The 5,498-nt window shown below is 59.3% G+C and overlaps 1 protein-coding gene across 1 annotated transcript in view; it reads right to left on the bottom strand.

The window, feature by feature from the left end:
• PDGFA (platelet-derived growth factor alpha polypeptide) overlaps positions 1 to 5,498 on the bottom strand; it is a 29,575-nt gene that overhangs the window by 11,464 nt on the left and 12,613 nt on the right. The gene's annotated exons all lie outside the window — the stretch shown is intronic.

Genomic DNA, 5,498 nt, shown 5'->3' with positions numbered 1-5,498 from the left:
GCCGGGTCACCCCCTGAGCACAGGGGCGTGGGGGAATGCACGCTGCTGGGTGAATGAGGAGACCTCAGCACAAGGTCAGATGCCCCCAGCCCAGTGGCCCTGCCTCCCAGGCAGTCAGGAGGGTAAAGGAGGGAAGAGGGGAATGTTTCCCAACCTTCTTCAGGGGGTGGGGTAGGGGACTCTGGAGACTGGGCATCAGCAGGACCCCCAGGCAGAAGGTCAGCTCTGCACCCTGGGACCAGGCAGGCTCCGAAGGTAAGCCGGTCCCTAAGGCACTGGGGACCAGGCTTGTCCAAGGCTGAGTTAATGGTTAACCCACAGTGCAAAGGGTGCCTGCAGGCGTGTGAAGTGGTCTGGCCTGCCTGGGGCATGAACAGACAGCCAAGTATGAGCTCAACAGGTGCAGGGCGTGGGACGCCTGGGGTCAGGAGCCAGCTCAGAAACAGGACCTGGCCTGGGAGGTTTCGCTACGTCACAAAGCGTGAGAGAAAGCGGCCAGGACACCGCCGCTTCCTGGATGGGGTTCCGTCCCGTTCGGGAGGCCTCAGACCAGTCCCCCAACTCCCGCGGCAATCTGCCCCTTTCCCCAGAACAGAATCCTCCAGAGAGGCTTCTGCAGCTGTGCACACACTTCCACCTCCCATCTGGAAAAGGGAAGCCGATCACACCCACTCAGGGGTTGAGGAATAAATGAGGCTGCACATGCAGAAGCCCCCAGAACTGAGGACAAAGCCAACCTTCAGGAGTGGGCTGCCACCGGCGTCTATTCTAACACAGAGCCTCGAAACCAACCCGCCCCCTGGTCCCCAGGCTCAGCACAGTACCACCCCCCACCCACCACAGGCAGAGAGTGAGTCTAGAGTCATGCTCCTGTTGAGGGCCTGGGGTGGGAGAGGCCCAGCCTAAGGATGAACTGCAGCAAAGCCTCAAGAGGAGCAGCAGGGCCGCCTGGGACCTCAGCCACCCCCAGCCCTCCAAGCATGTCTTTAGCCCTCCCTGAGTCAAGAACTGCCAGGTAGTAACTAGGGATCCCAGTGCACAAAACCAGACCCAGCCCCCTCCTGCCTTGGCAGGGGCCGAGCTCCTTCTTCCCCTCCCCTGGAGGCCCTGGACACAGGTCCCAGCAGGTGGAACAGCACCAGCCTCACATCCTGCCACCTCCTGGGCTCAAAGCACCCCTACTCTGCTGCTCCCACCCACCCTCAGCCTCTGCAGGGGCGGCCAAGTGAGGCATGGGGCAGGTGGGCTCTGAAATCTGGGTTCGTGGGGATGGGCTCGGGCAGGGCGCCCTGTTCTGCTCCCAGCCCTGACCCTCCGGGTGGCACAGCCTCTTTGGTCAACAAGCAGCCTCACCTAGTTCCCTCGGCAGGGCAGATACCAGGGCCCGGCTCGGCAGAGACCGCAGGCCCATCTGGCCAGACACCAAAGCCCAGGCGAGGGGCAGGCTTGCTCTCTCATCCACTCAAGATGGCCAGCCGCCGCAGGTATGTGGGCTCCCAGGACACAGCAGAAATGCCGCCCCTCTGGGCACCGTGCGAAAGGCACACGGCACGGCCGCTCGTCTGGGAACCCACTGTCTCCTCAGACAAGCCCATTTTTATCAAACAAAAACAAACAGCGATTTATGATTGCACCTGTTTCTGAGTATGCCAGGATTCTGGGCCGTTCCACCACCTCTGTCTGGCCAGGAAATAGCTGCATTTTTCTCCCAAGAACACAAAATGAATATTGGATTCTCACAAAAACCTCCTCCATAAAAGAAGGCCAAGTCCAAAGAACAGAGACTACAATGTCCTCAGGACCCCCACGGTAGGTGGCCCGGCCCCCAGACCCAAGCTGGAGCCCAAGTGATGGGGGGGTCTCCATGTCCCTCCCCTTTTTCTGTCCCAGAGATGTGGGCTGCACCTCATCACACCAGACATTCCAATTTCCCACAGCTGAGTTCATCTGCATCGTAAGCCTGCCCACCACAACACTCCCGGCACGAACTCACCCGAGACTATAATGAAGGGACGCTGTCACCCCTCTAGACCTGGGATGCCGAGTCCCTGCTGCTACAAAGCCTAGAGGCTGCAGACACGCCCTGAGGAGGGCTTGGGACAGTCACTCCCTGCAGGGGACCCCACCCCAACTCCAGGTTATGTCCTGACCCTTTCAAAGCTCCAAGACAGAGTATCAGCCATGAAAGACACGTGACTGGACCGCACACGCCCATCACTGTAACCCTCACAGCTACCCTGTGAGGACGCCATCGTGGTCCATTTTAGAGATGAGAACACACAGCACAGACAAGGGAAGCCCCTTGCCCAGGGTCACACAGTGTTGAATCTCCATTCCTAACCTGCACTCCTTCTCACCTCTTTCACAGAAAGGAAGCCTAGACTCCAAAAGAGCAGAGCCCTGGCCCCATCGCCCCACAGCCCAACCTGGGGGTCTCTCAACAGAGACTTGGAATGTCACTCAATCCAGATGCTGACTTGGGTCATGAGGATCCCAGCCGGGCGTAGTGGCTCATGCCTGTAATCCCAGCACTTTGGGAGGCCGAGGAGGGCAGATCACCTGAGGTCAGGAGTTCGAGACCGGCCTGACCAACATGGTGAAACCCCATCTCTACTAAAAAATACAAAAAATAGCCCGGCATGGTGGCGTGTGCCTGTAATCCCAGCTATTCGAGAGGCTGAGGCAGGAGAATGACCTGAACCTGGGAGGCAGAGGTTGCAGTGAGCTGAGATCAGGACACTGCACTACACTCCAGCCTGGACAACAGAGTGAGACTCTGTCTCAAAAAAAAAAAAAAAAAATCCCTCAAATCGGGCATGGAGGAGGTTCATACTTGTGATCCCCGGAATTTGACACCAGCCTGGCCAACAAAGCAAGATCCAGTCTTTATAAAAAAGAAAAAAAAGAAGATCCTGCCTCCTTCAGCACCGCTCCCACATCCACTAAGAATGGAAGCAATGCCCAGGCCTCAAGCTCGTGTAAGAGTCCCCTGCCCAGCCTGGCTCAAGAGGACCCCCACTCCGCCCACCTAGAGACTCCTGCACCAGACCCCAGAGAGTGGACAGAGGCGTGGCTGGGAGCTTCTCACCCAGAACACCCCAGCCACTCCGTTCCAGGGAGCAGAGGCCCATCCCGAGCACCAGGTGAGCACACACCTTCTGGAAGCCTCCAGCCCATCAAGGCAGGCTCAGAGTCAGCTCTGTCCCGGCTAGACCCCTGCAGCCCTCGGGCTGGCATCTCATCCCCATGGTCCACGTCCAGGCCCACACTCCTGTCCTACCCCCGAGGCTTGGGTCTGGGGGAAGAGTCGGGCGTCCAGGGACCAAGAGCCGACTGTGCCAGGCAGAGTGCAAGGAAACACCCACCCAGCTGGGGACCCTGGCCAGTCTCTCCCCGAGGCTGCCGGTCAGTCACATCCTGGTGATCCTAGCAGGGCCTGTGCCGGGCAGTGACCACTCCTGGCTTCACTACCATCTTCTAACAAGAGACCTCTGAATGTTGACTGGAAGGGCATAAAAAATGGAAACGGGAGGTGCCACGCCCAGCCTGGGTGGACAGACTGTGGGGGCCCCTCCCGGTCAGCCCCAACACCGCTGACCTTAGCTGACCCCATGCCCACTCACAGGCATGGAGTCTGAGGCTCTGGGGCCCATCTCCTTCTCACCAGGTTGACAGCCACCTCCATCCGCAGTGGCAGGACCAGCCTCTTGGCTCAGCCTCCGCAGTGGGGCTCCTGTTTCCTCTGACCTTTGTCCCCTCAGCCAGAGCCCCTGTGTCCGGAGCCGGATGTTTTCCTCCAACCCTCGGATGGGTGGGCAGGGAGAAGACGCCTCCCAGAAGCGGGAACGTGATGGGGGCCTGGGTCTGAGGAGGTGGGAATTGGGCCGCCCAGCTCTGCTGCAGGACACAGCCCTGAGGTCTTAGGACACCCTGTCCCCGCTTGGGCTGACCAGGACCCTGTCCCGCCAGATGAGACCCAGAGGCAGAGCCCTGGTCCCGGCTCCACCACTGCACAGAGCAAAGCAGGGGCCACTCCCGGAGGGGGAACTGGCCCTCATCCCCAATGTTGCACGGGCCAGAGGGTGCTGGAAGCCCCTAGGCCCCACCCAGCCTGCTCCGGGGGCCGGGGGAGGGAGGCAGCACTGCCCTGTAGGGCCAAGCCCTCCTATCCTTACCCCATGACAAGCCAGGGCGGGAAGGGTGGGGCCTGCCCAAGGCTGAGCCACGGGCTGAGAAACTCTCCCCACACCTCCAAGGCTCCCCCAACACCCAGAACTGACATGAGAATCTCTAATGAGAACAAGACCACAGGTATCCCGGACTCAGAGCTCACAAGGGCCTCCAACATACAACTTGGGAGGATGCCGAGGCCCACAGAAAGGCAGAGGCTGTGCCCCAGGGAGGCACACAGGACAGAGGGGACGGTGCTGGGCTCACGGCCGGGGCACCCGGGCCACCGGGACCTGGAGGCCCGAGTCAGGCCCTCCCTTCCCCTCCTTCCCTGACCCCCTGGCAGTAAATACCCTCTAAGGACAGAAGAATGCCCCAGACAAGCACCCGCAGGGCCCTGGGAAAAACTGGGGGCTTCGAAAGGGGATTGTGTGGCCTTGGAGATCCCGGGTAGTAAGATGTGGAATCTGCTTACTCAATACCCAGGCACCTCGGAGGACCAAGTCCCCAGAGGCCAAGATAATTCCCAGTTACGAGTCTAAAGTGCCTGGTCATGTGACGAGGAAACGGCCTGGCTGGCTGCAAAGTCCTTCGTGGAGAACCTTCTCCCCCTGCCCCATCTCCCTCCAGGAGCCTGGAGTCACAACAGTGGGGGGTGGGGGATGTGAAATAATTATTTTCTAAAGTCAAAGAATGGTTACTAATGTAACCCCAAAACTGAAATCCTCAAACATAATTTCAGTGATCCCATATTCCAGGAAGAGCAGGCTCAGTGGTCACCAAATCCTCAGCTGACTTGAGCCCAGGGGGTCTAGACCAGGCTGGGCAACACAGCGAGATCCCCAACTCTACAAAGAATTTTAAAATCAGCCAGGCGTGGTGGCGTGCACCTGTCATAGTCGGGCGGCTTAGGTGGGAGGATAGCTTCAGCCTGGGAGTCCGAGGCTGCAGCAAACTGTGATCGCACCACCACACTCCAGCCTGGGCAACAGAGCAAGACCCCGTGTCAAAAAAAAAAAAAAAAGTCCTCAGCTGAGGCCGAGCCAGGAGGCTCCAAGTCAAAGCAACAGCCTCCTGGACTAGGGGGGCCGCGCCCGCCTGCACCTGCTGCTCAAACGCGTGGGTCCCGCAGGTCAGGTGGGAGCATTAACAGCACTTTAAACCAACTGAAGACAGTTTCCAGGGAGAGGAGCCCTAAGAGAGCCCACCCCTCCCAGATGGGAGCCCTAGGGAGGTGTTAGGCCTCACAGAAGCCAGAAGATACCTTAGACACTCACCCTGCAACCCCGTCCCCAAAACTGGAGACTGATGCCCCAACAGGCAGGAAA

Source organism: Mandrillus leucophaeus, unplaced genomic scaffold, assembly GCF_000951045.1.
Source record: "Mandrillus leucophaeus isolate KB7577 unplaced genomic scaffold, Mleu.le_1.0 Scaffold180, whole genome shotgun sequence".
Lineage (NCBI taxonomy): Eukaryota > Metazoa > Chordata > Mammalia > Primates > Cercopithecidae > Mandrillus > Mandrillus leucophaeus.
This window is presented reverse-complemented; position numbering and strand designations above follow the sequence as displayed.